General features: G+C 46.4%; 1 long non-coding RNA gene across 1 annotated transcript in view; it reads right to left on the reverse strand.

Annotated features, from left to right (window-relative positions):
- Positions 1–17814, reverse strand: part of LOC141084116 (uncharacterized) — an 86870-nt gene that overhangs the window by 36567 nt on the left and 32489 nt on the right. The window lies entirely within an intron of this gene.

Raw genomic sequence — 17814 nt, forward strand, 5'->3', positions numbered from 1 at the left:
CGGTAGTTTCTCAGACTCTATAACGGAAAAGACATCTCCATAATCCCTGAGAGCAAACGGTATGAAGGGGTGTTTTTTTAGCTTGGTTTGATTTACTGCTACAGACATGCAATTATCCTGGCATTGCGAACTCCAGCGCACCACATCACCCAGGTGCCAGTCAATGACAGGGTTATGTTGACGTAGCCACGGCATTCCCAAAATGACTGCAGAAGATAGATTGTCCAACACAAAAAAGAAAATAAGCTCAGTATGTAGTGCTCCTACTGACATAGCTATCTTAGCAGTAACAAATTTAACCCCCTCCTGAATAATGGATGTGCCATTAATAGCCGTGGTTTTAATTGGAATATTAAGTTTCAGTAGTGGGACACCAAGTTTTTTAGCAGCAAAAGAGTCCATAAAATTCCCTTCAGACCCGCTATCGACATAGGCTTTTAAACACAGAGAATCCTGACCAACATACAATGAAATAGGTAGTAAAACTTTGGCCGCATCTGCGGGCAATACCTGAGCCTCTGCGCAACCATAGCCAGAGCTGCTCAGAGGCTGATGTTCCCGGGGTACGGATCTCTGACGTTCAGCTTTGTCCCTGGAGTCTCCTAACTGCAGCATGCTCGAGCAGGAAGGTGAGACTGATCCTCCAGGCTGTATACTGAGGCTTAGTAACAGGTGTTTTAGTCCAACAATCAGCTCAGGCAAGAGAGGAAAGGAAAAAAAAAAATTCAGAGAAACTGTCTTCATATAGGTGTGATATATATATACACACACACAAGAGACAGTTTTATTTGGGCCGGATATAATGTCGCGTCCGTCTGCGGTCTGGGCTGCAGACAGACAGCGCCCCGAGTAGCACCGACACCCTTTACCCCTATACAGGGATCTGGATTTACTGCAGAGCCCAGGAAGCGCTGTCTGAACAGGAGCAGAGTGCCAGAGCAGAACGGTCGCAATAGAACAGCAGGAAGGGAGCCAAAAATGGAGTCAGAAACCAGGCGAGCAGCGGAGGTACAGAAACGGCAGGCAGAGGCAGAGTCGAGAGTCCAGGCAGAGGTCAAAAACCGGGAGAGTAGCGGAGGTACAAAATCGTCAGGTAGTAGAGGGGTCAGGAATCCAGGCCAAGGTCAGCGTCAGTAATCAGGAGAAATGCAAGGTACAAAAACGGCAGGCAACAGAGTAGTCAGAAGTTCAGGCTGAGGTCGGAGTTAACGATAGGCAATCACAAGTAACACGTAGGGGAACCAAGAATATATCCGGCGGCTTGCAAGCCCAGTCCCAAGGTATTTGAGGGATCAGGTCGTCCCTCACAGGCTCCCGGGCTGGTGATGTCATCAGGACCGCCCCCAGGACCAGACCTGATGATGATGCACCAGCCCCATCATGACTGACAGAGGAGCGGAGTCTGCGTCCAGTAGACGCCTGCGCAGAAGCCCTTTCATTGTTGCCGCCCTCACTCGGGCGCGAACCACGGCGCCTCCTAGTGGTTGAGGGCGGAACAGCAGGCCCCGAGATCGACGACGACATGTCAGTCCGGCGTCTCCTGGTGGCCGAGGCCTGGACAGCAGGCCCCGAGCCCGAGGGCGGCGTGACAGTCCGTCGCCTCCTAGTGGCTGAGGGCGGAACAGCGGGCCCCGAGTCTGACGGCGACTTGACAGTATCCTTCTCTGAGCACCCCTCATCTATTTTTCGGAGTGACGTGTCTTTTTTGTCATAATGTGTTCAGAACCGTGACATCTCCAGCAGAACAAGTCTTTACCTGCGGCCTTTGGCAATCCCTCAGCAACTCCTTGGGACCTTGGACTCCCCCCAGTGGAGGCTCTACTGCCCCTCATTTGATATTCGGGCTCCTTCTGGGTACTCCAGTATGGGGATGCAACACCACTCGGCTTCCTTAGGGAGCTCTCAACCAACTGGTACCTTTCTTCTAGGCCAATTAGATCATCTGCATTTTGGGGGTGGTCCTGGGCAACACAGGTCTACACTGGCCTTGGAAGGGAATGGATAAACCTCCCCACTGTGACCCACTCTACCATCTGGGCTGGGGTGGAGGACTCCGGCTGCAACCACTTTTGTACCAGATGAAGCAAATCGAACATTTGGGAGCGAGGGGGTTTATCACCACAATACGCCCAGTGGTGGGCCCTTTGAGCTCGGACAAACATAGTCACCGCTGAGTGTGCCAGTAACTCAGTTTTTAGTTTAGCAAATTCTCAGGCATCATGTAAGGCCAGGTCATAATAAGTCTTATGGAGCTTGCCAGTTAGATAGGGGGCCAGTACCTCCATCATCTGCTCCGGCGGCATCTTTTCCTACTCTGCCACCCTTCTAAACACAGTCAAAAAAGCTTCCACATCATCGCCCAAGGTCATTTTTTGCATTGCTCGTCGTACTGCCTTCTGGACGTATGTGTCGGTACCTGGACTTGGGGGAGAGGCTGCGGTTCTCCCACGAACCGCCTCTGCAAGCAACTCAATCTGTTGCTGTTCTTGCATTTGTTGTATAAGCAGCTTACTAGTCTTTTGTTGCACCAGCTGTTGCTGCTGTAACTGTTGTTGGTGCTGCTGGTGCTTGCACTAGATGTTTAATCAGGGACTCCATTTAGCTTGATATTGTTTGCTGGCTTGTGGCCTCCTTCACCCAGGACATACAGTACCTATTGTAGCAGTCACATGTTTGCTGGGTAACCCTGCCCACACTTCTAACACCGCCTGTGGTACATGGGCTCACTCAGCAGTACACGGAGGTAGACACGGGAAAATTGTCTCTTTAATATCTTCACTGGTTTATTATATATGAGGCATAAACCATGGTGAAGTAAAAATAACCACGGCCCTTTGGGCAAAAACACGAAAAGCAAAACAAAGTGGTAATACAAAGCACAGTCCTTGTGGTAGCGGGGATCTGCCCGATCAAAGGTAGCACAAACATGAACACTTTTCTGTAGTTAGCCTCTCCAGACACACTGTTCTGAAAGCCTCAGGAGGTCGACTACTTAAACCCCAGGCCACATCCTGAGGTGGAGATAAGGTGGACAACCTCCCACCCGCTCTATGGTTGTCCACAAAAACTTAGCCCTTAAAATGGCTGATTAACCCTTTCAACACAGTGTGCTGGAGCAAAGTTCTGGGTTTCAAATCACTGAAGCTATTAGCCTCAGTGAAATGTATCTCCCCTCCAGCACTTTGCTAGTGACTTTGTCACAAGGCCTTAAAGCAAGAGAATAAACAGACATAAAAGCAAAATAAATACAGATTATGATATAAAAATCACATTATTAAACACAAGTAAATAACGTAAAGTAAGAAACAAACAGAATGGACCATGGTGAGCTGTTGTGAGTTCATTCTCCCCTTCACCTTTGATGTCTGATGAACTCCCTCTGCTGGTGAATAGAGGTAGTGAAATTGATTGGGATGGGAAGAACCTGTCATCTGAACAGGCGGAGTGTGATTGGACATCTGGAATATGAGTGGATATAAGGCAGCCGACGCCCTGCAGGGCTGCTGGTGATCATTTCTGCTCTGTGCTCTTGCATCCAGCTTAGTTCCTGTCTACTATAAGCTAAGTTTTTGCCCTGCTATTATTCCATGAGATTTTGTCTGGTTTCCTTAGTGTTTGTATTCAGCCAGTCCTGGTTGGGACTGGCTGAATTCCATTTTTGTCTCTGATCAGTTGATCTCTTTGCTCTGTTTTCAGAATATACCTGAGTGCTGATATAGTGATTTTGAAGTCTAGCAACTTCAGGGCCTTTTTCCCTATCAGACGGTTGGGATATTTTTGGTAGGGTTTTTTGCGGATTGCAGCCAACATCTTTTCTATCCTGTCCTATCTAGTTAGTTGGGCCCCATCATTTGCTCAGCCTGTCTTTCTGTCTGTGTTTGTGTTTTCATCTGTTTTTCACCGACAATACATGTTGGGGGCTGTCTATTGCTTTGGGGTCTATTCTGGGGCAGTTCAGATTTCCTTTCCTTCTTTAGGCTTATGTAGTTCTCCGGCTGTGACGAGGGGTCTAGGGCACCGTAGAAACTCCCCACGGCTACTGTTAGTTGTGGTGTATAGGATCAGGGGTCTGCAATCCGATAGCTACCAACCTCTCCGGTTTTCTGGACTTAGCTTTTTTTTGCTTTCTCCTCCTCCGGTGACTCATTCATAACAGTGAGCATTTAATGCAATAAAAGTAATAGAAAAAAAGAAGAAAATAAACGTGAATTCCATTATTGATAATAATAAAGATGCTTGTTTGAAATATAATGGAAAATGATATAATAGAAAACTATATGACCTTAAGGGAACTTTCCAGAAGTACTTGATAAAATTAAAGACAAGGATAAGTTTTCCAAGAAATGTACCATACTTTGCGGATCATAAGACTCACCAGATTATAAGACGCACCCCGAATTTTGAGGGGAAAAATAGGGAAGATTTTTGGTGCCTCTTATAATCCATGCATCTTATTGCTTACCGGGGGTGGTGGCTACGATGAAGCGAGGTCTCAGGGTCGCTGTTGGAGGAGACAAGAGTGGCGCCTTGCTACCCCCCCGCGCATTCCTTACTGCGAGTTGCCGAGATCTCAATCTGAGCATGCGATGCCCCCAGCGGCCATTTTCCCAGAGGCCACTGCATCGCAGTAATGGATATGAGGGGCTTTCACAAAATGCCAGCAGAGCCCCTCCTCACAACAGATCACCACAGCCATTTTCACCCGCAGCAGCGCACTTCAGAACATCCCTTCATCCCAGCCTGTGGCCTGCAGCAATGCGCCACTCTTGCCTCCTCCAGCAGCAACCTCGGGATCCTACTCCACCGCGGCCGGTAAGGTATATCCACATTATAAGATACACCCCCATTTTCCTCCCAAATTTGATGGAAAAAAATGTAAAAAAAAATTACAATTGGAGAGAAATTGTGAAAAAAAAATGCAATTCTGACTTAGTAAAAATAATTCCCCAGAAAACTATGTGAATTTTGTGGTCAAAATTACCTTGCAAATATGATTCTGCTCATCAGTACGATTATGGTGATACCAAATGTCCTGATTTTTTTCCACTACTGAAATAATAAAAAAACTGAAGTTTGCAAAAAAAAAATTTAAAGCGTTTTGACAGTATTTTCCGAGACCCCGTAACTTTTTTATTTTTAGGTCGATGGAGCTGTGTGATGGCTTATTTTTTGTGGGATGAGACAATGCTTTTATTGATACCATTTTGCGATAGATGTAATGTTTTGATCGCTTTTTGTAGAATTTTTTGTGGAACTGAAGCGATCAAAATAACAATTTTGGAGTTGATTTTTTTAAATTCACGGTGTTAGTTATTTTTATATTTTGATATATCTGACTGTTTTTAAAGCGGCAATACCACATATGTGTATTTTCTTTATTTTTAATGGGGCAAAAGGGGGGTGATTTCAACTTTTATGTGTTTTTATTTTTTTCATGTTTAAAATATTTATTTTTCATTTTTCACTGTTAGTAATAATCTCTTGATAGCTTTTGCTACAGTACATACTTGTAAAGAGACTGTGATAGCCATGGTCGAGTTGCTGCTTCACAACACCCTGGCACTTTACAAGAAAAGATAGGTCTTGGCGGGATGTTCGTAATGTGAGGGCCTTGTGCCTGTGCAGGTCGCCTTTAGCCAATTGTATTGGCTGGCAAGGACCACGACATCCACAAATTAATGAAGTAGACTTTCGTGCAAACATGGGGACTTTACTGAACTTGATGAAGGTTATGTACAAGAGATAGCGAGTACACAGTCTTAACCCCTTTACTTCCAAGGGTGGTTTGCATGTTAATGACCGGGGTAATTCTGACCACTGTCCCTTTATGAGGTAATAACTCTGGATCGCTTCCATGGATCCCTTTGATTCTGGCATTGTTTTCTCGTGACATATTGTACTCTATGTTAGTAAAATTTCATTCATATAACTTGTGTTTATTTGTGCAAAAAAAAGGAAATTTGACAAAAATTTTGAAAATTTTGCAATTTTCCAACTTTGAATTTTTATGCCCTTAAATCACAGAGATATGGCACACAAAAAACTTAATAAGTAACATTTCACACATGTTTACTTTACATCAGCACCTTTTTGGAACACAATTTTTTTTCTAGGAGGTTATAAGGGTTAAAACCTGACCAGCGATTTCTCATTTTTACAACACCATTTTTTTTTAGGGACCACATCACAATTGAAGTCACTTTGAGGGATCTATATGATAGAAAATAACCAAAAGTGACAACATTCTAAAAATTGCACCCCTGACGGTACTCAAAACCACATTCAAGAAGTTTATTAACGCTTCAGCTGCTTCACAGGAATTTTTTGAATGTTTAAAAAAAATGAACATTTAACTTTTTTTCACAAAAAAATTAGTTCAGGTGCAATTTTTTTTATTTTACCAAGGGAAACAGGAGAAATTGGACTGCAAAAGTTATTGTGCAATTTGTCCTGAGTATGCTGATACCTGATATGTGGGGGGGAACCACTGTTTCGGCGCATGGCAGAGCTCGGAAGGGAAGGAGCGCCGTTTGACTTTTTCGACACAATTGGCTGGATGGCATGTCACGTTTTGAGAGCCCCTGATGTGCCTAAACAGTGGAAACCCCCACAAATGACACCATTTTGGAAACTAGACCCCCCAAGGAACTTATCTAGATGTGTGGTGAGCACTTTGAACCCCGAAGTGCTTCACAGAAGTTTATAATGTACAGTCATAAAATTAAAAAATCATATTTTTTCCACAAAAATGATCTTTTAGTCCCCAATTTTTTGATTTTCCCAAGGGTAACAGAAGAAATTGGACCCCAAAAGTTGTGCAATTTGTCCTGAGTAGGCTGATACCCTATATGTGGGGGTAAACCACTGTTTGGGCGCATGGCAGAGCTTGGAAGAGAAGGAGCAGAATTGGCTGGAATTGAGATCAGATGCCATGTTGCGTTTGGAGAGACCATGATGTGCCTAAACAGTGGAAACCCCCCAATTCTAACTCCAACCCTAACCCCAACACACCCCTAACCCTAATCTCAACCCTAGCCCTATCTCTAACCCTAGCCCTAACCTTAGCCCTAACCCTAATGGGAAAAAGGAAATGAATACATTTTTGTTAATTTTACTATTTTTCCCTAACTAAGGGGGTGATAAAGGGGGTTTGATTTACTATTTATGGTGGGTTTCTATGTTTGGCAGCTGTCACACGCTAAAAGACACTTTTTATTGCTAAAAAATAGTTTTTGCATCACCACGTTTTGAGAGCTATAATTTTTCCATATTTTGGCCCAGAGTCATGTGAGGTCTTATTTTTTGCAGGACAAGTTGACGTTTTTATTGGTACCATTTTTGGGCACATGACATTTTTTGATCGCTTTTTGTTCCGATTTTTGGTACGCAGAATGAACAAAAACCAGCATTTCATGAATCTCTTTTGGGGGGAACGTTTACACCGTTCCGCCGCCGCGTATGGTAACATTGAACAGTTTTATTCTTCGGGTCAGTACAATGACAACAATACCTTATTTATATAATTTTTTATGCTTTGGCGCTTTTATACAATAAAAACAATTTTATATAAAAAATAATTATTTTTGCTTTGCTTTGTTCTGCGAGCTATAACTTTTATTTTTTCACTGATGACGCTGTATGGCGGCTCATTTTTTGTGGGACAAGATGACATTTTCAGCGGTACCACGTTTATTTATATACGTCTTTTTGATCGCCTGTTATTGCACTTTTTGTTTGGCGGTATGATGATAAAGCATTGTTTTTTGCCTTTTTTTAAGGGGTTTACTAAAGGGGTTAACTAGTGGGACAGTTTTATAGGACGGGTGATGCGGCGAAACTAAATATGTGTACTTTTTGGCTATGTGCACACGTAGCGGAACTTACCGCGAGAATTCCGGAATTCCATTCCGCGGGAAAATCACATTTTAAATTCCCGTGATTTTCCCACGGAAAAACTAGCGATTTGCAAGTGTAATTAGCTTGCAGAATGCTAGCGTTTTTCTCGCTTGGAGAACTGATTGACAGGTTGGTCACACTCGTCAAACATAGTGTTTGACGAGTGTGACCAACTTTTTACTATTGAGGCTGCCTATGCGGCATCATTAGTAAAAGATATAATGTTAAAAATAATAAACAAAATAAAAAATGGTGTTATATTCACCTTCCGGCATCCTGCGCAGCCTTCCCGGGCCTCAGCGATGCTTCTGTTCCCAATAATGCCTTGCGAGACCTTTGATGACGTCGCGGTCTCGCGATACTGTAGCGGTCTCGCGAGGAATAGGGACCTCTACATTATCGCGAGACTGCGACGTCATCAATTGTCTCGCAAGACATTACTGGGAATGGAAGCATCGCTGAGGCCCGGGAAGGCTGCGAGGGAAGCCGGAAGGTGAATATAACACCATTTTTTATTTTTTATTCTATTTTTTACAGGGATATGGTACCCAGAGCCCGGAGGACAGTCTCCTCTCCTCCGGACTGTGGGTACGATCCGCAAATGTTCTACTTACTTTTCACATGGTGGGCACAGCCACATGCGGAAAGTAAGCGGAACAATGCAATCCTATGGGTTGCGGGATCACCGCGATTCCACAAAATAATGAGCATGCTGCGTATTTTTCCGTGATACGATTCCGCAAAATAATGAGCATGCTGCGTATTTTTCCGCGATGCGATTCCGCCGCAGGAAAATCCGCAGCATTAGTACAGCATTGCGGAATCCCATAGGATTGCATGGGATGCTGTTTTTTGCGTTTTCTCGGCAAAATCGTGCGTTAAAAAACGCCGCGATAACACAAAAAAAAACGCGACGTGTGAACGCAGCCTTATTTTTTTCTTATTTATTAGGGAATATTTTTTTTTCTTTATTTAGGAATTTTTAAAAAATTATTTTTACACTTGTTTTTTTTCTTTTTTTACTTTATTACTTTGTCCTAGTGTGGGACATCACTGTATAGTGTCAGATCGCTGATCTGACACTTTGCAGTGCACTGTATCAGATTAGCGATCTGACAGGCACTGTAGGAGGCTTTCCTTCCACTGTAGTCTACTCCACGGCTGGTGAAGCACACTATTTCAGCCTACTTCGCCACAAACCAGCTTCTAGGCCACAGTCCTGATCAGCGTGTTTCTCGCTACTCGCTCAGCAGTTCCGCTTCTTACTACTAAGGATACCCTAGATATACTGCTCGGGACCACCACTAGTCCCATGCTTTCAGTCCTCCTTAGGTCCCCGGTAACTTCAGCCCTAGCAAGCTCTCGGGTTTCTTGTGGGTCGCCGTCCTATCCAAGTACCCCTTTAAGGTGGAAGGCCACTCTGTATCATCAGTAATTATCTTCAAGATCCCACTATCCCTGTCCGTATGTCTATTTGTGCTGTAGATCGTCCTTGGCAGCACTGCACACTTGTTACTTCTTCAGACTCTAACTCCTATCTGACGCTAACCAGGAAATACTGTTCTTTCGCTATCAATAAGCCTTCCCACTGTGGGCTAGTCCCAACATTAACACTCTCTGACCCTGCAGTCTGTTGCTGGGCAGAAATAACCTTTCACCTACATTCTACACAAACACTACAAACACCTACCTCTATCATGCATTATAGCACTATACATTATAATACCTTACATTATCACATCCTACATTATATATTACCATCATTGCCTATAACACTGCTATACACTATGGATTTCATTATACTATCAATGTTTATCACACTATATACTGTATATATATATATATATATATATATATATATATATATATATATAATGTGGCATTGCGCCTACTGTGTATGTTGGGGAAATTATCGTATCGGATGGTATCGCCTGATACGAAAAAAATATGGGACTTCCGGTATCGGAATTAAAAAAAGCCCTTTATTTCCTTGTTGGCTAATTTTACATAATTGAAAACAAATAAGAATCATGTAGAATGTATTGTGGGAGGTGGAGGAGACATTAAAGGCATAGTGGTTTATTCAAGTCACATGGCATAGCATTAATTCCAATTTGTTTTCAAGACGTTCGGAGTTAAAAAGATATTGACTATGTTAACTTTTTTATATTTTGTCAGATATGTATGTTTCACAACTTCCATGCTCTTCACCTCTTTTGTACTTCTCCCACACTTTCTCCTTCATGATCCGCAGCAGTAGCATTTTTTTCATCAACTTTTTTTCAAATTATTCATCTTCTTCTTCTTCACCTTCTTCCCATTAATATTTTTTTTTCCATTCTTCATATTCTTCTTATTCAGCTATTATTAATTTTCATATGCTATTTCTTCATCTTCTTCCTATTCTTCTTTTTCTTCATTTTCTTATGGTGACAGGCATTCCTGTAGTACTTATCTATAAAAGTTATAAGATTACACCTTACGTTCTGCCTGTCACAAAAGATTTACAACAGGATTTGTCCGCGTTCAGTTTGGCCTGCAGCAGCAGGCATTTTCCAGGGGCACCACGAGGAGGAACGGACTCACCCCCATTTACTGCTTAGTCTTCTTCTGCTTATAATTTTGATATCTTCTATGCTGATTTTTAGTCTTATGCTTAATGTTTTTCTGCTTTCTGTTCTTCTGCTTCTTGTTCTTCTGTCTTTTGTTCTGTATCTTGGTGGTTGTCTTCATGTTCTTTGTCCTCTTGGTCATATTGTTTAGGGTCATATTTCTGGTCTTCATTGGTGTGGTCTTCAGGGTCATCGTCATCAGGGTCGTCGTCATGCAGATCAATAAGGATTACCAAAGACAATTTCAAAAAGCTTGATCTTGGAAATGTAGCAGAAGGTACAAGAAGGCTGAGAAACTGGCGAGAACCAGCTGACAGTACAGGAACCCATAGTGGCAGCAGAAGGAACAAGAGCCAATGGCACTACTGAGGAACAGCTGACGGTGCTGGACCCCGGTTACTAAGCAGAAGGTACCTGTGCTAAAAAGCACTACCAAGGACCAGCTGACGGTGCTGGACTTCGGATACCGAGATGGAGGCACCTAGGCCAGAGGCTCTGGCGAGAACCAGCTGACAGTGCTGGCACCCGGATGGGTAGCAGAAGGAACAAGAGCCAATGGCACTACCGAGGAACAGCTGACGGTGCTGGACCACGGTTAATAAGCAGAAGGTACCTGTGCTAAAAAGCACTACCAAGGACCAGCTGACATTGCTGGACCTCGGATACCGAGATGGAGGCACCTAGGCCAAAGACTCTGGCGAGAACCAGATGACAGTGCTGGCACCCGGATGGGTAGCATTAGGTACCCATCCAAAGCAAAGTAACCAGGCCGCAAGCCGGCCGCAGTTACCAAAACCCACAGTCCTACAGGGGGTCCATGTCCCATTGGCACTACGGATCCAGCCTCCAGTGCCAGATCCCGCAGCCCACATAGGAGTCACCTAAACTGCAGGCACCGTAGAGTCGGCTAACCCGGCCGCAAGATGACAGGACAACGTATTGGTGGCAAAGTGACCTTGACACTACCCGGAAACAGCTGGCGTGCTGGAACCAGGCTGGGCAGGAAGGAGTACCCGTGCCAACGAAACTTCTGAGCAGCAACTGGTGATGTTGGAGCCCAGGGACAATCATGGTGTAGGCCGAGGCCTACTTGGTGGCAGTATTATATAGGTTGTAGACTACAACAGACTGTCAACGTGCTCCAATTAGGCATCTGTCTCCACTCTGTTTCCAGGATTTCACCTGACCACCAACACCACCAGTTTATGCGTACAGTAGCCGTCTGCCCAATCCACACGTGTTCCTGTGTTACTGGGGTTCTGTAATGTCAGCAGATCCCCTGATGTGTGTCTGGCAATGTCTCCTGCTCTGTCCACATTCCCACCACTTGTAGTGGGAAGGTGGACAGCGCAGGAGACAGTGCCGGACACACATTGGGGGATCAGCTCACGTAACAGAACACCAGGAACACAGGAACAAGTGTGGAATGCGTGGACGGCAACTGTGAGCAGGAACTGGCGGTGTTGGAGGTCAGGGGAAATACTAGAGACAGAGTGGAGACAGAGGCCAAATCAGAGAATGTTTAAATCAGAAGTAGTTACAATTTGGAGGCAGCAGCAGTTTGCCCTCCACACAGCAGGGGATCAGCTGACGTTACTGACCCCCACTTTCACATGAACGAGTGTTTTTTTCTGTGTGGACAGCACTTCCGAGCACCAACTGGTGTTGTTGGAGCCCAGGGACAATCATGGTGTAGGCTGAGGCCTACTAGGAGCCAGGTGTAAATCGGAGGTATTTTGACTTTGGAGGGAGCAGGACACTTTGCCATACACACAGCAGGGGATCAGCTGACGTTACCGAACCCCACTTTCACATGAACTAGTGTTTTTTTCTGTGTGGACAGCACTTCCGAGCACCAACTGGCGGTGTTGGAGCCCAGGGACAATCATGGTGTAGGCCGAGGCCTACTTGGTGGCATTTTTATATCGTTTGTAGGCTACAACAGACTGTCAATGTGCTCCAATTAGGCATCTGTCTCCACTCTGGTTCCAGGATTTCACCTGACCACCAACACCGCCAGTTTATGCGTACAGTAGCCGTCTGCCCAATCCACACGTGTTCCTGTGTTACTGGGGTTCTGTAATGTCAGCAGATCCCCTGATGTGTGTCTGGCAATGTCTCCTGCTCTGTCCACATTCCCACCACTTGTAGTGGGAAGTTGGACAGCGCAGGAGACAGTGCCGGACACACATTGGGGGATCAGCTCACGTAACAGAACACCAGGAACACAGGAACAAGTGTGGAATGCGTGGACGGCAACTTTGAGCAGGAACTGGCGGTGTTGGAGGTCAGGGGAAATACTAGAGACAGAGTGGAGACAGAGGCCAAATCAGAGAATGTTTAAATCAGAAGTAGTTACAATTTGGAGGCAGCAGCAGTTTGCCCTCCACACAGCAGGGGATCAGCTGACGTTACCGAACCCCACTTACACATGAGCGAGTGTTTTTTCTGTGCGTACAGCACTTCTGAGCACCAACTGGCGTCGTAGGAGCCCAGGAAAAATCAGGTAGTAGGCTGAGGCCTACTTGGTGGCAGTTTTAGATTGTTTCTACACTACTACTAACTGTCAACATACTCCAATTAGGCCTCTGTCTTCACTCGTTTCGAGTATTTCCTCTGGCTTCCGACCACGCCAGTTGCTGCTCTGAAGTGCCGTCTGCACAACCAACACTTGTTCCTGTGTTACTGGGGTTCTGTAACAGCAGCTTCTCCCTAGAGGTGAGTCAGGCAATGTCTCCTACTCTGTCCACTTTTCCACTACAAGTAGTGGGAATGTAGACAAAGCAGGAGACATTGCCGGACTCACCTCTGGAGATGAGCAGATGTTACAGGACCCAGGTAACACAGGAACAAGTGTTGATTGTGCAGACGGCACTTGAGAGCAGAAACAGGCGGTGTTGTAGGCCAGAGGAAATACTCAAAACAGAGTGGAGACAGAGGGCAAATCAGAGAACATATTAAATCAGAGGTAGTCAGAAGTTGTAGGCAGCAGGAGAGTTTGCCGTACACACAGCAGGGGATCAGCAGACGTTACCGAACCCCACTTACACATGAACAAGTGTTTTTTCTGTGTGGACAGCACTTCTGAGCACCAACTGGCGTTGTCGGAGCCCAGGGAAAAACAGGTAGTAGGCCGAGGCCTACTTGGAGCCAGGTGTAAATCTGAGGTACTTTGAGTTTGGAGGGAGCGGGACACTTTGCCATACACACAGCAGGGGATCAGCTGACGTTACCAAACCCCACTTACACATGAGCGAGTGTTTTGTCTGTGTGGACAGCACTTCTGAGCAACAACGGGCGTTGCTGTAGCCCAGGAAATAAAGTTCAGGTCATAGAAACATGAACACAACAGGAGACCTGGATCCTGTTGCCAGGCAATTATTTATTCTGAAAGAGGACTGGCAAATTCAGGTGAGATCCAGGCCTTGTTCATTTTCAGAAAAGTAAGCTGGTCAACATTATCGGCGGATAGTCGCGTGCGACGGTCTGTTACCACACCACCTGCAGCACTAAAGACACGTTCCGATAATACACTGGCAGCAGGGCAAGCCAGCACCTCCAATGCATACTGGCTAAGCTCTGGCCATGTATCCAGCATAGAGACCCAAAACTTGAACGGGGAAGAGCCGTCTGGGAGTACACTAACAGGGCAAGACAAGTAGTCTGTCACCATCTGACGGAAACGTTGCCTCCTGCTGACTGGAGCCGTCTGTGATGGTGTAGCCGTTTGTGGCGGTCCCACAAAACTTTTCCACATTTGGGCCATACTGGCCTTGCCTTGTCCTGCGGCACTGCCTCTGTCACCTCTTTGTGCAGAGCTTCCTCCACTGCCTCTAGCCACATGGCTGCTTTGAAAAGCACTACCAGCAACACTTCCGGGGGGAATGGAGAACATAATGGCCTGCACAAGTGTTTCTTGGTACTCCCGCATTTTACGCTCCCGGTTCAACTGTGGTATGAGGCTTTGTAAGTTGTCCCGGTAGCAAGGATCTAGGAGGGTGTACACCCAATAATCAGCCGTGTGGAGAATGTTGGCGATGCGGCGGTCATTTAACAAGCACTGCAGCATGAAATCAACCATGTGCTGCAGACTGCCAACTGGACCGGAAACGCTGTCCCCAGCTTGAGGCAGCATCTCAGCCTGCTCAGCATCACCCCACCCTCGCTGTACACACTGACTACTAGAGCCTTGTGTACCTCCCTCCTCTGGAGAGATGTGTTCCTCCTCCTCCATTGACTCCTCGTCATCCTCCTCACTAAGTGTCCCCTGCCTGGGCCTTTGTGTGGAAGCACGTTGCGCAGACTTGCCAGAAGCAGATGGCATTTCTGACTCCTCATCCTCGACCTCTTCAAAAACCTCCTCACTTAGTGCTTGTAAGGTTTTTTGAAGCAGACAGATAAGGGGGATAGTCATGCTGACTAGTGCATCATCTGCACTGGCCATCCGCGTGGAGTCATCGAAGGCACGCAAAACTTGGCAGATGTCCCTCATAGTGGCCCACTCAGTAGAGGTGAAGTGTGTCCGGCGCACAGTGCGACTTGTTTGCGCCTGATGCAGCTGGTACTCCATTACTGCTGCCTGCTGCTCACACAAACGCTCCAACATATGTAACGTTGAATTCCACCTGGTGGGGAGGTCACATATGATGCGATGTTCTGGCAGGCGGAATCGGCGTTGCAGAGATGCAATGCGCGATCTTGCCATGCTGGAACGCCGCAAGTGAGCACACTCTAGGCGAACCTTGTGCAGCAGTGCATCAAGATCCCGATAGTCCCTCAGAAAGCTCTGCACGACCAAATTGAGCACGTGTGCCAGACATGGTAAGTGAGTGAGGTTGCCTAGGCCCAGAGCTGCAACTAGACTTCGGCCATTGTCACTCACTACCAAACCTGGCTAGAGATTCGCTGGCACAAACCACACATCGCTCTCCTGCTTGATGGCATTCCAGAGCTCCTGTGCTGTGTGGCTCCGATTCCCCAAAGAAATTAATTTAAGGACGGCCTGTTGACGTTTGGCCACACCTGTGCTCATATCTGGCCTAACAGGCTCATGCAGTGCTGATTCCGAGGAACTACAGTAGGAGGAGGACTCAATATGTACAGACTGCATTCCTGCAATCCTTGGAGTTGGCAGAATACGTACAGATCCACTCTCCAGATCTGTACCCGGCTCCACAACATTGACCCAATGGGCAGTGAGGGACAGGTATCGTCCCTGTCCATGGTTACTGGTCCACGCATCGGTGGTCAGGTGGACCTTGCTACTGACGGCGTTTAGTAGCGCATGTTTTATGTTTGCCTCCACATGTTTCTGCAGGGCAGGGACGGCTCGCCTGCTGAAATAAAAGCGGCTGGGCACGGTGTATTGTGGGACTGCCAATGCCATGAAGTCCCGGAAGGTGTCAGTCTCCACCAGCCTGAATGAGAGCATTTCAAGGGCCAGTAATTTGGCAATGCTGGCATTCAGAGCCAGTGCTCGGGGATGGTTTGCCGAGTATGGCCGCTTTTTCTCCCATGCCTGTGCTACCGATTGCTGGTGAGTGTCTTGGGAGTGTGCTGATGACTGAGAACGTGGTTCAGTGGGTGGAATTTCACTGGGTCTCTGGACAACAGTGGCAGAGGTTCTTCCATGGTGTTCCAGTGAGGAAGGCGAACCAGCTGTGTGTGAGCTGGAGGAAGACGCCCCAACACGAGCTGAAGAGGTGGTAGGTGCTGCTGAAGGTTGGCCTACATCTTCAGTGTGTCTGTGTAACTCCACCTCGTGCTTGGTCCGCACGTTTCCACATATTTGTGGTATTGAGGTTGATCACATTTTTCCCTCATTTAACTTTCTGATGACACAGCTTGCATTTGACAAAGCAAATGTCATCTGCAACTGTGTCAAAAAAAGACCACGCACTGCAAGTCCTGGGAGCGCCCGTTTTGTGTTTTGGAAGAGGATTGCTCCTCACGGGTGCCAAAGTGGAGGCTACAGGCAACCAAGTCTGCCCCCGCCCTCTCCCTCCTGTTTTGGCCGTTTGGGGAATCTCTTCCTCAGAGCTGCTCCCACCACCTTCCTGTGGCTGACGCCATAATGGTTCAAGGACCTCATCATCTCCACTCCCCTCTTCAAGCACCGGCTGGTCCTGGGTTGTCTCGCCAGCACCGTACGCACCAGAAATTGGCAACTGAGTCTCATCATCATCAGATGAGTACTGAGGTGTGCTGACAATAGGCACTGGCCCACCCGCCTCTTCAGATTCAGAGGGACAAAGCAGTTGCGCATCACTGCATACTCCCTCTTCTTCACGCTCTAGAATGCTGCTTGGCTGGCCACCTCTTTCCAAGCCAACAGATTCTGAGAACAGAAGTAAAGATTGAGATGGCTCCTGTCCAGGGCTCTCAGACTGCCTGGGCAATTTGGCAGGTGGTGAAGAGACAGATGGTTGCTCTTCAGTGCTCTGGCCCTGAGAGGATGCGGAAGTCATTGAAGTGGATGCGTTAGCTACCATCCATCCGACAACGGCTTCAATTTGTTCGTCACGCAGCGGTGGGGTACGGCGAGGTCCTACAAAGCTGCGCATGAAGGACTGTTGCCTGGTAAAAGTGGGGGATGCCGGGTCACTGGTGGCCGCAGCAGACACCGACTCCCCACGTCCTCTCCCTGCTGAATCCCCCCGTCTTCTCCCTGCTGAAACTCCACAGCCACGACCACGTGCCTTACTCCCTGCCTTCTTCATCTTGGAAGACTGATAAAGATAGGCAGAAAAGTAAAAAAGGGGTGCTTAGTGTTCTTATTCCTGAACACCTGCTAACCAGTATAAGAAACACTAATTTTGCTAAGAGTGTGTGTACTACACTTTAATATGATCTAATGTGGCATACACAACTCTAAAGTGGAGTGTTTGGTGAACTTTATTTCCTTTTTTATTTTTTTTGGGGGGGGGAAATAAAAGGATGTGACCAAAGTTTGAAAGCTATAGTATCACAAACTTTTTGGAGCGATTACAATGCAGGAAGCTAACCTACAATGCAATTGATGAGGCTCCAAAAAATAGGGTGATACTAGTCTGGCTGGCCCTGAAGGGCACAAGCCAGCAAAAAGGCTCCTCTATCTAATCCTATATAGTGTTTGCAACCAACCAATGACAATGGATGCGGATGGAAGCACACTAATATAGGAGCAAAAATCTGGACAAATTAGCTGCAAAAAAGGACTATGTATGAGGCAGTGACGCACGCTGAGCGGACTACAACCAGCGGTGGCTGTAGAACACACTGCAACGTGAGCTGCACTCACACACAGAGAGACCTATCAGACAGCCAA

The sequence above is a fragment of the Dendrobates tinctorius genome, unplaced genomic scaffold (genome assembly GCF_039654945.1).
Source record: "Dendrobates tinctorius isolate UK_male_01 unplaced genomic scaffold, ASM3965494v1 ptg000022l, whole genome shotgun sequence".
In the NCBI taxonomy this organism is placed as follows: Eukaryota; Metazoa; Chordata; class Amphibia; order Anura; family Dendrobatidae; genus Dendrobates; species Dendrobates tinctorius.